Below are 17,344 nucleotides of genomic sequence, written 5' to 3' on the forward strand. Positions count from 1 at the left end.
GCATGCAGGCTCGACCCTTCTCTCTCTCTCAGCTCTGGTCCCGCCCTCATTTCCTGTTTCTGCAAGGGCGGGACCAGAGCTGAGTGAGAGAGAAAAGGGTCGAGCCTGCACGCCTGTTACCGCTGCTGCTGTCGGCCGCCGTAAACCCAACTTCATAAGTGAAGTTGACTTTTAAAATTTGGAGGTAGGGGGCCTGGAACTGAAAGGAAGGGAGGGAGGGAGGGACGACGACACCCTCATGCGTGTGACGTCACGTTCCGTGTACGTGACGTCATTTCAGGAGATGGATACAGCAGGAGCACAAATGCTTCAAGACTTCACTTTCTCAGCTTCAGAATGTTGGAGGTGCTTTTTATTATATAGGATGTGATATGCTAACGTTATAAGCTTGGAATGATGCTAGAAATGAAGTTATATTCACAGAAAGATACACAAAAAGAAATTTAAAAAGTAAAAATAGGTGGATCAATGACGATTTGCACCACAACCATTGTCTCAAAGGAACATAATGTTCGTACGGTGTGTGCTGCAGCAGACTCTGAAGATCCCCTTCAAAAAAAAACAAAAAATTGATTGCACTCATCTATATTGATACAAAGAAATTTTGATATGCTAAACATTATCTATAGTTAAAGAATTTCATAATACTGTTCTAAGGGGTATTGTTTGGGACACTGTGTGCATTGTGATGAACTATGGATTGGCAGCCAGAAAAATTGGAATTTCATGCTATTTCCCATGTTGTTTCTCAAAATATTCATTTTGGGGTCCTTTTACCAAGCCATGCCAAAACGTGGCCGGTGCTGGTGTCAGCATGTGGGTTTTCCGCGAGCTGTGGCCTCTTTTAGTGCTGCAGTAAAATGGCCGCCTTGCCATGTTTTTTTGTAATTTTCCCATTAGTGCGTGGCCATGTAATTTTCCCATTAGTGCGTGGCCATCACCACAGGAGCCCTTACTACCACCTATTTAGGCGATGATAAGGGTGCTTGAGCTACTCCCAGGCTAATAGGGTAACAGGCAGTAATTTGCCTGCGTTACCTGATTAGCACAACCATGCCTATTCTCCGCACACCTCCTGCACTGGAAAATAAAAAATATTTTCCAGTGTGGGATTAGCATGAGGTAAGCGGAAAATCACCGCAGGATGCCTTTCAGCACATTCCGCAGTAGTGCTCTTTTAAACGCACGTTGGGCCTGCGTTAGGCCTTCCACACTTTAGTACAAGGACCCCTTTATTTGTTTTCATGTGGCCATTTTGTTATCATGGAAGCAAAGTTGTTGAATGCACCCTTTTGGAAACGGTGCCCACTCTTCTCCTGATAACGAGTGCATGCTTCACGCATGCACAATGGGGAACTATCAGAAGAGTTCACCCTCATTGGAAATAGTGTGCACTCTTTTGAAAGCATGTGCACTGTTATTGGCAAACTTTAAAAAAAAAAACACTCACAAAAAAGAGGATTCTATAAAGGGTGCTCAGATATGCGCCCAAATTTATGCGTGATCCTGAGATGCGCACACAACTACATTGGGTAATGAGCCAATTAACATTAATACCTTAAGTAAAAAAGGATATTATGTACTTAACAAGGACAGAATTATGCACCTTTCTCTATGGCTGAAGGTTAATTTTTTTTCACACACATTTCCATTTTAGACATCCTTCTCATCCAGCTAGAAAATGTGCTTTATTCCAATCAAACATCAATTAAACAGAAAATTCTCCAAACGTAGGTTACAGAAATGTATATTGCATGTGATTCTCCCACCAAGCCACAGCTAAATGTACATTGGGTGTCAAAGATACCGTAGCCAATGTATAAAATTAATTGCAATATTAATTTACACATTCTTGCATATTATTTTCTATGTAGCCATGTATCAACTAGCAATTTACTTCCTTTAGAATGAAAACACAAATGATTTATGCCTGGCAATGGTTCCCAAGTGCGGTCCTGGTGTATCCCTTGCTTGTCAGGTTTTCAGGATATCCACAGTGAATATGTATGAAAGTGATTTGAATATAATGGAGGCAGTGTATGCAAATCAAGTTCATGCATATTCCATTGTGGATATCCTGAAAACCTGACTGGCATGGGGTACTCCAGGACTGGATTTGGGAAACACTGATTTATGGTCTAATTAGCCTCGATGTGTCCTAGTTTTTCCATCAAACCTCATCTTCGGTTATCCAAAGAGCATCTAATTCCCTCCTAAAAGGACAAAGAAAACAGAATTGCTGAAATTAAACCTCTTTGCTCTATTATTTCTCACCATAGCTCTAGTAGCATGCACTGCTTTGTTTCAGCCAGCTAGCCCTGACCTGGAGGCTTCTACAAAACCTGATCCTCTCAGCCCTTCAGTGTAAATACAAAGACTCATAATTGTACCGTACCAAGAGGAAAACATGGTGTCGAGAAGTATGCTCTCAGTTTACAACCTCGTGTTAGATTACCCAGCATTTCAATCTGGGATCGGAGGGACCTTAAAACGCAAACGGGAAGCACTGTTTATAATGCAAAACCTAGGCAGTGTCACTGCATATCTAATGAGCGCTGCAAACAAAGAAACCAGCAGCATCGCCTGCCTGCCTGCTAGTGATCAGCGAGTTCCTTTCCATCAGTTCATGCTCGCAGCTCACTCCAAAACAGAAAAGCCAAAGCACTTTCAGGCAATCTCACCGCTATTTGGGAGAACAGAATCGGAACGCAGATCTTGCAGCCTATCCTCAAATAACCTTTTGCAGTTCTGTTCTATCAGTTACTACAGACCAGCGAGCGAAGAGAAAACTGGACCAAGCTCACAACTGTAATGTGTTTTTTTTTTTTTGTTTGTTTTGTTTTGTTTAGGAGGGCGAATGGGGGAGGGGGTTAAAAAAATTCACAAATTAGATCGGGGATAAGAAAAAGGAAAGAAAAATCCAAACCTTCCCTTCAAAATTGATTGGAATGGAAAGCCTAAGAAGAAAGCTAACAAGTTAATTCATTTCATATGTAGAGAGGTGTGGTAGCCGTGTTAGTCCAGTCTTAAAGGTTATCAATATTTATTTTGTTTGATTTCTATTGATAACCTTCATTCCATATGAATGTGTCACTGAGTCTGTCAATCCATCCGATCAAGAGATTTCTATTTAGTAGGTGAGAAATAAAACAGATTATTAAGGCTCGATGCCTTCCCTCTCCTTCAACCCTCCCCCTCCAAAGTCCTAAAAATCCTAATAAATAAAGTCTTCAAAACAAGGAGGCAAATGAGCACTGCTTCCATGGCTGCTTTGTTACACAATTCGCCGAAATCAAGGGGGAGGGGATTAAAAAAAAAACATTTTGGAGCAGAGCTTGTAGGCAAAAGGAAGTATGTCATGAAGCTGAGTATAATGTCAGATGATCCAATGGCGAGACCGTGTTAATATTTACTTTTACATACACAATCTTGTTCTGTATGAAGGACTCTTAAATGAGGCGGATCCGTGCGACCACCCTGCCGACCCCCAAGATTTTCTAAAATACAACAACAGCATCAGTGTTGGTTGGACTGTTTGCATTAACAGTTCCCCGGATTGTGTTTGTAATACCAGAGAAATTATAAAGCAAACAAAAAGAATAAAAAAGAAAGTCAATCTTGTATTTTTTTAAAGAACTTAAATGACTCATCTCATAAAAACAACAAAGCCTACGGGATCATAACATTTCATTGATACAAGGGGAAACCCGCCTCGGCAGCACTTTGCATAGTGTTTACAACAAGGATTAAGATCTTTGTCTACAGGACTGCTGCAAAATCAAATCAAGCGGGGGGGGGGGGGGCGGTGGAGGATCTGAAAGCTGTGATAATGGGAGGTCAGACAGCTTTAACACTTTCATATAACATTAAACCCATTCAATACAGTAGGATGTGCATTTGGGACTGTCTCTTTTTTGTGTATGGTGTACATAAGTACATAAGTATTGCCATACTGGGAAAGACCAAAGGTCCATCGAGCCCAGCATCCTGTTTCCAACAGTGGACAATCCAGGTCACAAATACCTGGCAAGATCCCAAAAAAGTACAAAACATTTTATACTGCTTATCCCAGAAATAGTGGATTTTCCCCAAGTCCATTTAATAACAGTCTATGGACTTTTCCTTTAGGAAGCCATCCAAACCCTTTTTAAATTCCGCTAAGCTAACCACCTTTACCACATTCTCTGGCAACGAATTCCAGAGTTTAATTGCACGTTGAGTGAAGAAATATTTTCTCCGATTCGTTTTAAATTTACCACATTGTAGCTTCATCGCATGGCCCCTAGTCCTAGTATTTTTGGAAAGCGTGAACAGACGTTTCACATCTACCCGTTCAACTCCACTCATTATTTTATAGACCTCTATCATATCTCCCCTCAGCCGCCTTTTCTCCAAGCTGAAGAGCCCTAGCCGCTTTAGCCTTTCCTCATAGGGAAGTCGTCCCATCCCCTTTATAATTTTTGTCGCCCTTCTCTGCACCTTTTCTAATTCCACTATATCTTTTTTGAGATGCAGCGACCAGAATTGAACACAATATTCGAGGTCCAGTCGCACCATGGAGCGATACAAAGGCATTATAACATCCTCATTTTTGTTTTCCATTCCTTTCCTAATACTACCTAATATTCTATTTGCTTTCTTAGACACAGCAGCACACTGAGCAGAAGGTTTCAACGTATCATCAATGACGACACCTAGATCCCTTTCTTGGTCCGTGACTCCTAACGTGGAACCTTGCATGACATAGCTATAATTCGGGTTCCTCCTTCCCACATGCATCACTTTGCACTGCTCACGTTAAACGTCATCTGCCATTTAGACGCCCAGTCTCATAAGGTCCTCTTGTAATTTTTCTCAATCCTCCTGCGATTTAATGACTTGGAATAACTGCGTATGCCTTGTAGTGCTATAGAAATGATAAATAGTAGTAGTAGTAGTTAGTGTACATTCAGTTGACTTCCCAGCCTTAAAAAAAAAACTTTAGATAAGTAGCAGGAGGCAATGATCTGGACACAGGAAAAGCAGCAATACACAAGCAGACCAGTAGAAATGAAGAGAAATGCGTTTATTGCAACATAGCTGACGTGGCCACGTTTCAACCAAAGGCTACATCAGGGGTAAAGCTACAATACAAACATTTAAATCAAATAAAAATCAATGAATATTGATCAAATTATATTCTACAAACAAATGGAAATCATATACAAATCTAAACATAATTTAAAACAAAAATATGCAGTCAAATCGCTTATATATATAAAATAGTGTGTGCTTGGCATAGAAATACTGAGGGGTCCTTTTACTAAGGTGCGCTAAAAAGTGGCTTGCGGTAGTGTAGGTGGGGGTTTGGGGCACATGCAGAATCATTTTTCAGCACACCTGTAAAAAATGCCTTTTAAATTTTTGCCAAAAATGGACGTGCAGCAAAATCAAAATCGCCGTGTCTCCATTTTGCGCCTGCGACCTTACCGCCAGCCATTGACCTAGCAGTAAAGTCTCACTCGGTAACCAGGTGGTAATGAACTACACACGCCAAATGCCATGGTGCATATCCGTTACGCGCAGACAAAAATAAAAAAAAATTTCGGCCATGCGTATCGGACGCACGCCAAAGATGAAATTATTGCAAGAGCCACACGGTTTGGGTACATGTAGAGCCTTACGCAGCTAAGTAAAAGGTCCCCTGAATGTGTTTACAAATAAGAAAAACATTGCAATGATTAAAAAATAATAAGCATGGCTACATATTATTATTATTAGCATTTGTATAGCGCTACCAGACGCACAAGAACTCCGCTCACTGGACAAATCTCTCTTGTCGTCCCCCTTCTCCTCCACTGCTAACTCCAGGCTTCGCTCCTTTTCTCTCGCGGCACCTTATGCCAGGAATGACTTCTTGGACCTATACGTCTAGCTCCATCTCTACCTGTTTTCAAATCAATGCTGAAAACCCACCTTTTCACTGCTGCTATAGTGGGTTCCAATGACATAAATGAATTCTAACAAAAAGGGCTGAGTGTGTCAGTCAGATACATACAATTCTAACAAACCGTCCCCTATGAATCAAAATCTATCCAAACAGCCTAAAATACAAACAGATTAAAAAAAAACTTTAATTAAAAGAACCAAACAAATAAATACGGATCTAAAAAAAAAAAAAAAAACAGAAGAGGGGAGAAAAAAAAACAAGAGGCTACTTACAAATCAGCACTTTCATCAGAGCAGCAGCATCTCCACCACACAGGCAGAAACCTGGAAGCTACTGCCATGTTGTTTTGTGACTGCTACTTTTATGCAGTCTAGCTGGGGTCAAAGTTCATCACTGGAAAAGCTTACTTTTCACTAAAAACACAGATATTTGTGCTTTAAAACTTAAAATAAGAGACAGTTATTACCCAGCTTAGCATAAATAAAATAAAAATAGTGCGTTCAACAGCATTTTTTATCGGCAAATATTGATCTTTAAAAGGGGGAAAGGGAAATGGGACTTGATATACCGCCTTTCTGAGGTTTTTGCAACTACATCCAAAGTGGTTTACATACATTCAGGTACTTATTTTGTACCAGGGGCAATGGAGGGTTAAGTGACTTGCCCAGAGTCACAGGAGCTGCAGTGGGAATCGAACTCAGTTCCCCAGGATCAAAGTCCACTGCACTAAAAACAACAAAAGTCAAAACCGAAGGTAGGGACAGATGCAGCACACCATGTATACCTCAACTTGCTACAATGCCAAAAATAACTTTAAAAATCATGCATTCCAATGGCTATATGAGATGCGTTCCAATGATGTGAATGACATCATCAGAATGTGGAGGTGCTGGAAACAATAGGAAACCATGCTGGAACGCTTCAAAATAAAAATTCAATTTGAAAAAAGAATAAAACACCTTAGGCTGTGTTGAATCTGACAAGTAATGGTCACACTCATGAATTGTTTCAGTCATTATGTAAATAATAAAATAATTAATAGTAAAACCTTGAATATGATAGCTATAAATGCAAAACTAACATCACAATAAAATATACTTAAAACTCATATATATAAATAAAATAGTGAGTACAAAATTAAATATTCACAGTTATGATAATTAGGAACTAAGTAATACAAATATGTATAAAACACATCTGGTTTTTTTTTATCTGTATTGGTTCTTTTAATTAAAGTTTTTTATCTATTTATATTTTAGTCTATTTGGATTGATTTTGGATAATAGGAAAGAGTTTGTTAGTATTCCCCTATAGGTATGTGCCCTTTTTCATATTTTTATCTTTCTGTCATATAGATTCTAAATTAGTCGTTTTTTAGGGCTGCATGTTAATTAACCAGGTGTTGCCCACTTTCTATCTCATTCCCACACCTGCCCTCACTGGTGTTATCCAACATTTCTCCCTCCTCTCCAGGACCATCGGCGGCTTTCTCTCTCTCTCTCTCTCTCTCTCTCTCTCTCTCTCTCTCTCTCTCTCTCTCTCTCTCTCAAGTCCTCTCCACTCCTCTTCCAATCCGGTTTACCTTGTCAGCAGGTCTTTGGCCCTGTTGCATCGGTGGCAGCCACACTGAAAGGAAGCTTGCAGCCTGCACCAGACCTTCCCTCTGACTCATCCCACCCTTCTGAAAGCAGGAAGTTACATCAGAAGGGCGAAGGATGGGTCAGAGGGAAAGGCCCAGTGCAAGCTGCAGCCCTCCATTCACCCCGGCTGCCACTGGCGCTGCAGGGCCAAAGACTTGCTGTCAAGGTAAATCAGGTTGGAAGGGGAAGGGACCTGAGAGAGAGCCACCGGCGGTCCAGTAGAGGAAGGAGAGATGCCGGACTGTGAATGCAGGTAAGGGAAAGAGGGACTTGAGAGAGAACCATGGGCAGGCAGGCAGGGGAGGGAGAGAGAACCACATGGAGAGCCAAAATGGGAAGGAGAGATGCAGGACTGTGCATGGGGGAGGGGAAAGGAGATATAGGGAGAGATGCCGAACTGAGGGAGAGAAGGATGGAGGGAGGGAAGTGGAGGGAGAAGACAGAGAAAAAGATGTTGGGCTCAGAAAGAGGGAGAAGGAAGGGAGGGATTGAGAGAGAGAGATAATGGACCTGGGGTAGAAGGAAGGAAGGAAGGAAGGAAGGAAGGAAGGAACAAGAAGAGAGAGGTGTTGGACTTTGGAAGGAGGGATTGGGAGAGAGGGAAGAGAGAGAGATAATGGACCTGGGGTAGAGGGAGCTGGATCTGAAGATGGCAGAAAGGAAGAGGGCCTTTAATCAGTGGCATATCCACTGGGGAGGAGTTGGGAGGGGCCTTGGAGACCTCCCCCTCCCCCCCCCCCCCCCCCCCCCACACACACACACACACTTTGGGCTCAGGCCCTCTCCAAAGCTGCAGTACCTGTTCAGTGGCTGGTAGATGAAGCACTGCCAGTCAAAGAAATCCACTGCCAGAGTCACCCTCTTTTTCCTCGTACTGCTTCCAGCCACCAACACTTGCACTCCCCAAGTATGCTCTTGAAGTTAGCATTTAACACACGTAAAACATTTACATGTGTTAAAAACGCTAACGCGCCCATAGCGCCGCTTAGTAAACATAGGCATTAGAGCCTTAAGAAGTATGGATGAATTTTAAAAGGCTCTGAAAACTGTTTTGTTTCAGCGAGCATTTAATATTTCTTCCAAATGACAAGTTTTGGACTGACTTGGTTACTGTTAGATCTTATTGTTTTAGAAGAGAGCATGGTTATGTTGTGTGCCTTGTGTAATGTGTATCCATCATTATGAATGTGGATTGTTCCCCGCTCAGGATTATAAATGTGTGGAATACAACTCTTTCAAATAAATAAATAAATAAAACTGCATAAATACGACCACATAAAAGTCAATCCTATCTGCACCTGGTAACCCATAGCCAGTTAACTGCTGAATATCGCACTTAATCAGCTATGTGTTAGCCAGCTCCAGAAACCCGATAATTCAATGCTGGTGTCCAGACATAGCCTGGCATTGAATTTCCAGGTTGAACGCCAGTGGTCAGCAAAATGCTGATCGCCGCTGGCTGAATATCGGGCCTCGATGCCTATGTTTTCAGGAAATGTGGTATAACAAGATTAATAAACCAGAACCAGTCATCAACCTGGTGTAACTGCAGACACCCAAATGCAGCAAAGGCTCATTCAACTTAGGGGTCCTTTTACTAAGGTGTGCCAAAAAATGGCCTGCGCTGTTGTAGGCATTTGTATTGGATACGCACAGGTCCATTTTTAGCACGCCTGCAAAAAAGATCTTTTTTGCCCAAAATGGACATGTAGCAAAATAAAAATTGGCACGCTTCCATTTTGGGTCTGAGACCTTACCGGCACCCATTGACTTAGCGGTAAGGTCTCATGCGTTAACCAGGCAGTAATCATCAGTGCACGTAAACTGCCGATTACCGGCCGGTTGGCACCATGCGGTAAAAAATTAAAAAATATATCGGACATGTGTAAAAAAATGGAATTACTGCCCAGGGCATGCAGTAGCTGGGCAGTAGTTCTAAATTGATGCACGTTGGGCATGCATAGGCACCTACGTGCCTTAGTAAAAGGGCCCCTTAGTGTATTCTGTAAGTTGTGCATGTATGTGGCAGCCCTACTCATGTCCCTCCACGTGACCCATGTGAACAATCCCTCTGCAATTATGCACTATGCCACTTACACACACCCTCTGTAAGGAATATGAGGGGGGTAGGAGGGAAGACAGGGCTAGAGAAAGGAGCAGATCCTATTCCCCAGAGAAGTGGAGAAAGGAGAAAGACTACAACTCCCACCAGTCCCCAAGAGGGGCACAACCTAGAATGCAGGACTACGTTTCCCAGCAGTCCTGGAGGGAGGCATACCATCGCAGCAGGGACTTCCATTCACATCAGCCCCCAGAGGAGGTTGAGAGAAGGACAAGGGCGGGGAATTGGAAAACCCTGACACAGAGAACTAGGCTAGGGGAGGAGGTCCTGAATCTGCCCAATCAAGGAGAGGAGGGGCAGCTGGGAGAGGGGTGTGGGGAGGAACCCATGGACTGGCAAGGGGCAGAAAAGAGAGAGGAAAGAGAACAGGAGGCGCTGAAGGATACCTCAGCTCTAGCTAAACTAAAAGGTGAGATAAAGCAGCAGTTGGGAGCTTGGTATGGGAGCCAGGTGAAAAAAGGAAGAAGGTGGTTTTCTCCAAAGGGGAGCTGAGAAGCTGTTTTTCCTGGAGGGTCCAATGGGGAGAGGTGGCTGGAAGATAGTACTGGCCCAGTGGGTGGTGATTTTGAACCCTTTGAAATGCTTTACATGAACTGCTAGGATTTTGAACCCTGTGGAAACTGCTTTACATGAACTATTGGGGATTTTTGAACCCTTTGAAATGCTTTACACAAACTGCTGTGATTTTGAACCTTTGGGAAATTGCTTTGCATAAACTGATATAAATATATATGGCCCTGACTGAGTTGCTGAGTCATTATTTTGAGTGGGGCTTGAGAGGAGCCTAGGAGAGTGGAGCAGTGCATGAGCTTCTGCGGGGATTTCCTGGAAATATCCCTGGACGTCTGTGGAGGAGGGAGGTGTTCCTCAACAAACCAGAGCGCAGGTCCTTCACACCTCACACAAATGCCTTTGAATTTTCTGCCCTACATTTTCAGCTGACAATTCACCTTGAGTTTGCAGATGTTAAAATCAAACTCCAGCAAAACACTGCCTGAAAACATCTGCCAACAGCGATGACTTTAGTGCTTGAACTTCTTTCTTTTTTGCTATTGAGGCTGAACTGTCTTCTTCTTTTGGGACTGGAATCCTCGGAAGGCCAACCTTGCCCAGCAACAAGTGTGATACTCCCAAACCCTGCTTCCTTTGTTCTCTTTCTATTTTCATTTACTTCTCCCTTCTGCTACCTCCCTCATGTGTCTATTTTATTTTGTAGAATTGTTTTTAAAAAATTGTATTCACTAATTCAATTGCTATCTGTATAAATTGTGATGTTTTAGTTTCTTTTTGATGATTTTTTTTGTTACATTTGTACCCTGTGTTTTCCCACTCATGGCAGGCTCAATGGGGCAATGGAGGGTTAAGTGACTTGCCCAGAGTCACAAGGAGCTGCCTGTGCCTGAAGTGGGAATTGAACTCAGCTCCTCAGTTCCCCAGGACCAAAGTCCACCACCCTAACCACTAGGCCATTCCTCCACTTTTTAAAATTATGTTTTAAGTCTTAGGTTTACTTAACATGATAGACCTCATTGACCTTCCAGCCAGAAACACCACAAGATCAACACACACATACCTAAACCTACACTATCCAAGCTGCAAAAAAATTAAATACAAATCAACCTATGCATCCAGCTTCTCCTTTACAAGCACGCAACTATGGAACGCACTACCAAACACCTTGAAAACAACTCACGACCTATCAAACTTTCGCAAATCTCTAAAAACTTACTTATTTAAAAAGGCATACCCTGATGACCAAACTTAAATGCCTCGATCCCACAACACAATGAAATTAAGACTCGAATTGATCACAACTCAACCCTTCCTCCTTATTCTCTGATGTGTTTATCGTACACGAACCTCTACATTGTCACTCTGTATCTGCTATACCGGGACTGGCGATCGCCACCACGGTTATTATGTAAGCCACATTGAGCCTGCAAATAGGTGGGAAAATGTGGGATACAAATGCAATAAATAAATAAAATTGTATTCTTATTGAAAAATTGCTCAGTTATGTTATATTAATATGTCTTTGGTTATGATGTACATCGCATTGAACCATGATTAAGGGGAATTAACAGTCTATAAATATTAAATTGAAATTGTCTCACTTTAATCTTTTCTATATTGCTTTTTTAACCACCTTCCTATTAGTTTGGTCTCTGTTAAAACTGGTATAGCTCATCGGCATAAGCAGCTCAGCAAGCCTCAATTATTGTCTCGGCTTTTATCTTTTTTTTCTTAAGTACAAGCAAGGGAGCTCTTATTCCACAGACTTCCCATCAGTGATGCTCCCGAACATCTGTCGGTACTGGCAGTCTGGCAGAGTTCTGGCTTAGTTTCCCCTTTTTTCAGCCATTAGAAGTCTATGATCTGCAGTAGCAGAATTGTCAGAATTTGAAGTACGCGGCTGCCCTGCTGATGGTTGAGAACCCCTGTACTACATGTATGAGAGATGTTGGAATTAGAAATATAAGACGTTCCTCCAAGGAGACCTTCTAATGTATCTATAGAGGCCTAAATAGCACCTTTGCAGGAAACTTACCATATGGCTATTGAACACCAGAAACGCCAATCTGACTGAATAAGTCAGCAGAGCTGTACGTATTCTGATTCATAAAGTACTACTCACATCTATTGATAAGGTGATCCATGACCAAGAGGGACACTGTCTGTGATCTTTTTTCCATGGAATTTATTTTAGTCAATGCTTATGGTTTTAACATTGCTTAAATTTTTATAAAAGGGAGAATGACCAATCAGTTGATGCTTTTCAGGCTGAATCCTCAATCTTGGGTGGGGACTGGAATTCTTTAAGCTGGGACAGATCCCCCGGAATTTCTGTATGTTATGACCAGAATGCAGAACTTGTTTCCAAATATAAACTGCAAGACATATAGAGATGTCGGGACCCATCAAGTACAGATTACACTTGCTATTCTACTCGACATAACTCTTATAGCAGACTCTGTAATTTTTTCTGTTTGCTTTCTTTGCTAGCCCATATTGAATAAAGTGGTGTGGTAGCCGTGTTAGTCCACTTTTAAAGATAATAAATAGAAATAAAACAAAACATAGAAAAGAAAATAAGATGATAACTTTTTTATTGGACTAACTTAAAACATTTTTTTGATTAGCTTTCAAAGGTAACTCTCTTCTTCTGATCAGAAATGAGCAAATACTGACAAATATCAGAATATATAAGTGAAACACAAAAGCATTCCACTGACAGTCTCACAGGAAGAGGGTGGGGTGGGTTAGGTGAGAAACAGGGAGAGCTGGGTGGGTGAGAGACAGGGAGAGATGGGTGGCTGATAAGAGAGTGACAAAGCAGTAGAATTTTATGGTTTATAGTGGGATAGAAAACCCAGATCATTGTTAAGTCCTGTCTGATGGGCGTCAAAATATTTCATCCAGTGTACCTGAATGTTACTCACCTTGAGCTACTACTGAAAAAGGTGTGAGCAAAATCCAAATAAATAAATAAATAAAGGTCTTACATTCCTGGATTGCCTTAAAGTTTCCTTTTAGTATTCTCACCATAAAATCATTGATGCAGTGTTTTGTAAAGTGCTGTCCCACAGAGGTGACATCCTGGCTGTCACTGTCATAGTTCATATGATGTCTATGCAGATTGAATCTTATCTTTAGCATCTGGCTTGTCTCTCCAATATAGCACCTTCTTCACACTTTTTGCATTGAATGATATATACCACATTGAGGATGTGAAGGATCCTCTTATGCTGAATATTTTTCCCATGTGACTGTGGGATCCTGTGAAATGTGTTGGCACAGTTTACAGCTTGGTATATTGCAGGGACGTGTAGGGACTTGCCCAAATTGAAAATTCTAGCCTGAACTATATTGGAACTTCACGTCATTTTGATCTCATATTTTCCTTTCAATTTATCTTTGGCTAATAGATCGTGGAAGTTAAACCTGTTCCTGCTCAGAAGATTTCCATATACCATACCTTTCTCCACCACAACCTTCAGAATGAGTAGTCCCCTACTTTGTGTGGGAATCATTAAAGACTGTGGAAAGTGGTAATGTTATTGCTTATATGCATGTATCCAGTCTCTCACTAGGAGATTAGGGCAGCCCAGGAAATGCTGCATAAAAGAAATTTATATGGAGCCCATCACTTTAAATAGGCAGAAAAATAGAAAAAGACAGCAAACAGAGCACCTGAAGTAAAATATAAAGGGTCCTAGTAGATATAAAGAGAACAGCTCAAGGCCTGAACTAAATAAAGAAGAAACAAAAATTTGGTACTAGGAAATCCTTTTAATTTTACCACTAAATCAGAACCGGTACCTGAGAGAATCAGATATATTTGGGATTCTCAACTTAAAATTTTGGGTGTTATTTTTGCCAACCTTTTGACTTTTGAACCACAGATACAAGTTGTAACCATGAAAGTTTTGGGGATGTTTAGGAAATTGAGGTGGATTAGAGGTTACTGTGAACCTGATCGGTTTAGGATAATGGATTCTATTTGGTCTTTATGGGTAATTATAGACTCCAACCCCCCCCCCCCCCCTCACACACACACACACTTTTACAAAGCCGAACTAGTGGCTGCTGGTGCAGTAATGCTGACACAACCCATTTAAAGTGAATGGGCTGTGTTGTCATTGCTGCGTGGCTTTGTAAAAGGGGGTGGGGGGGTAAGTTAACTTTTTCAATACATGTCTTCAATGTGGTTCACAGTTCATTTTTTGCTCTTAGGAAAATTTGTTCCCTTAAGCCCGTGGCCGTCACTAACTTTTAAGTTGGGGCCACTTTGGAGCCAAAGGAGAGCTACCAAATATCCTCCCATGTAGGACCACGACAACCCCAAAACTCCTAAACCAATATGTTTCAATGACATCCTTCCCCACCAGCCCACTTACATACTTTTCTTTAGAGGTATCCAGGAGGTTGGAAGGCACACTGGACAGGACAAGATGTGGACAGATGGGCTGGACCTCAGGAACAGGACAGGGCAGGAAAGCAGGAACAGAGGAAGGCAGGAACACCTGAATGGGCAGGGCTGGAGGCAGGAACAAGTGGGGCTGGAAGACTGGAACAAGCAGGACCGGGTGCAGGAGCGAGCAGGGCTGGAGGGTTGGAACTGGCAAGGCAACAAACATTGAATTAAGCACAACTCTAGAAGCCTGTTGCCAAGGCACTGGAGTGTAGAGCACATCCTTAAATATCCCTAACCAGGAAGTGAGAACATCTGACAGCACCCCATCTGGGTAGGGTTACCATATTTGGTCCCCCCAAAAAGAGAACACATGCCCCACCTCACCACACCCCTTTCACACCCACCCCGCCACCTGTCACATATCACCCCACTCCTTTCACCACCCCCATCACCCCCCCCCCAAGGGTGTCCTCCCCTCCCTTTACTTTTTACTCTACTGCCCTGGTGGTCAAGTGACTTCTTCGGGGCAGTAAAGAGCCCCCTCTTTCCTGCCCAGAGCGCTGCCCTGCATCCTGTTCCCCTTGCAATGCTGAGTACTGATGGTCCCAGTGCCGATTCAAAATGGCCGCTGAGAGTTGAAGCAGCCTCGCGAGACTTCAACTCTCGGCGGCCATTTTGAATCAGTGCCGCGACTGTCAACACTCAGCATTGGAAGGGGATCAGGATGCAGGGCAGTGCTCCAGGCAGGAAAGAGGGGGCTCTTTCCTGTCCCAAAGAAGTCACTAGATCACCAGGGCAGTAGAGTAAAAAGTAAGGGGAGGAGAGGACACCCTTGGGGGGGTGGTGACAAGGGGTGGTGAAAGGGGTGGGGAGGGGAGGCTAGGATAGGACACCATTAGGCCCGCTCGCCAGCCGCTCGCCTGTCCTCAAAAAGAGGACATGTCCGGGTAAAACCGGACATATGGTAACCCTACATCTGGGGCTCTAAAAGGGAACTGCAGCAACTAGGAAGTAAAGACTCACAAGACTCTAGGCATGGAATGCTGCAGGACTCTAGCGGTTTCCAGAACCAGGTGAGGGGTGTGGCAATATAACAGACAAGATTCCACCACATATAACCATTCAGTATGGAATTTTTCTTCCAATTGTTTATAACCAATTTCAGGGCTCCCCCAAAAAATCAATAAATCCAACAGTTTTGCTTGATGTCATTCTTTTGGCTTTTGATCCATCTTAAACTTGTACACCAAGACTCAATAATTAAGAGGTACTCTGAGGTGCATAATTGATTTAATGCATTGTCAAACCTCCAACCAGTAATAGTGAGATTGTTACAATAAAATATCATGTCTGAAAGTGTGCCAGTTGCTGACTTACAAAACCAACAAACAGGGAGCACAGAAACTTTAAATATGGCTGCCCTCACCAATATTCAAAATCCCAAGAAGAAAAGAGACTGAATATTTGAGGTTGATTGAGACACTCTAACAGAATGAGTCCAGAAACACTCCTAGATTTGTGGAGCAAATAATTTTACCAACCTCAGATTCCTATATTTTTTCTGCTCTAAGACATCTAAATTGCTTGGTAAAAAAAACACAAATCTACATGGTTGGTAAAACTAATCTTGGGGCAGATTCTTCCTTAAGCTCGGCAGGTAACATATACGTGGTAACATAGTAGATGACGGCAGAGAAAGACCTGTACGGTCCATCCAGTCTGACCACAAGATAAACTCATATGTGCTGTTTAATGTGCATACCTGACCTTGATTTGTATCTGCCATTTTCAGGGCACAGATCGTAGAAGTCTGCCCAGCACTAGCCCCGCCTACCAACCACTAGCCCCGCCTCCCACCACCAGCTCTGCCACCCAATCTCTGCTAAGCTTCTGAGGATTCATTCCTTCTGAACAGGATTGCTTTATGTTCATCCCACGCATTTTTGAATTCCGTTACCATTTTCATCTCCACCACCTCCCACGGGAGGGCATTCCAAGTATCCACCATTCTCTCCGTGAAAAAATACTTCCTGACATTTGCCTCAAGGCAAGAAATCAGCTGGATATATTGGTAAGAGCATATGGAAGGCTAAAAGTTTGTAACTCCAAAAATGATGCAAACCGATGCCCAGTAATAACTTGAGACACCATCCAATTCCACTTCTCCTGCTGTGATCTCCAGGATATTTGTTCTAAAACAAAGATTTTTAGTAGAAATAAATGCAATAATGTCACCGGGGGAGGGGGGGGTCTGTTGGATATGTCAGATGGTCAGATTACTTGGGGGAGGGGGGTCTTTTACTAAAGCTTAGCTCATGTTATCTGCAACAGGGCCCATAGGAATTAAATGGGCCCTGCTGCAGATAACTCGAGCTAAGCTTTAGTAAAAGACCCCCTGAAGTTCAGGTAATACATTGTTGATGAGAGGCAGTTTCTGTTCGGATTGCTTTGTACATTGTATTGCACTGTTTCTAGTACCTTTCTAGCTGCTGTTGCTTGGTGTGATCAGCTGCTCCTACACATCAAAAAAGCATACAAATAAAAAAACAAACATTTTCCTTCTCTAGTGTTCGTGCTTCTCTAGCTGCTGGGATGTTTTGTCGATTGTGGGAGAGGTGTTGTTTGAATGATTACTATGATTTTTCTGTTCAATATTCAAATTCTCGATTGAGGGATTTAAACTGAAGGGGACACAAAGCTGAAGGTTCACCTGGATTTTTTTCAGTACGTGGTATACC

Source organism: Microcaecilia unicolor, chromosome 1 (assembly GCF_901765095.1).
Source record: "Microcaecilia unicolor chromosome 1, aMicUni1.1, whole genome shotgun sequence".
In the NCBI taxonomy this organism is placed as follows: domain Eukaryota; kingdom Metazoa; phylum Chordata; class Amphibia; order Gymnophiona; family Siphonopidae; genus Microcaecilia; species Microcaecilia unicolor.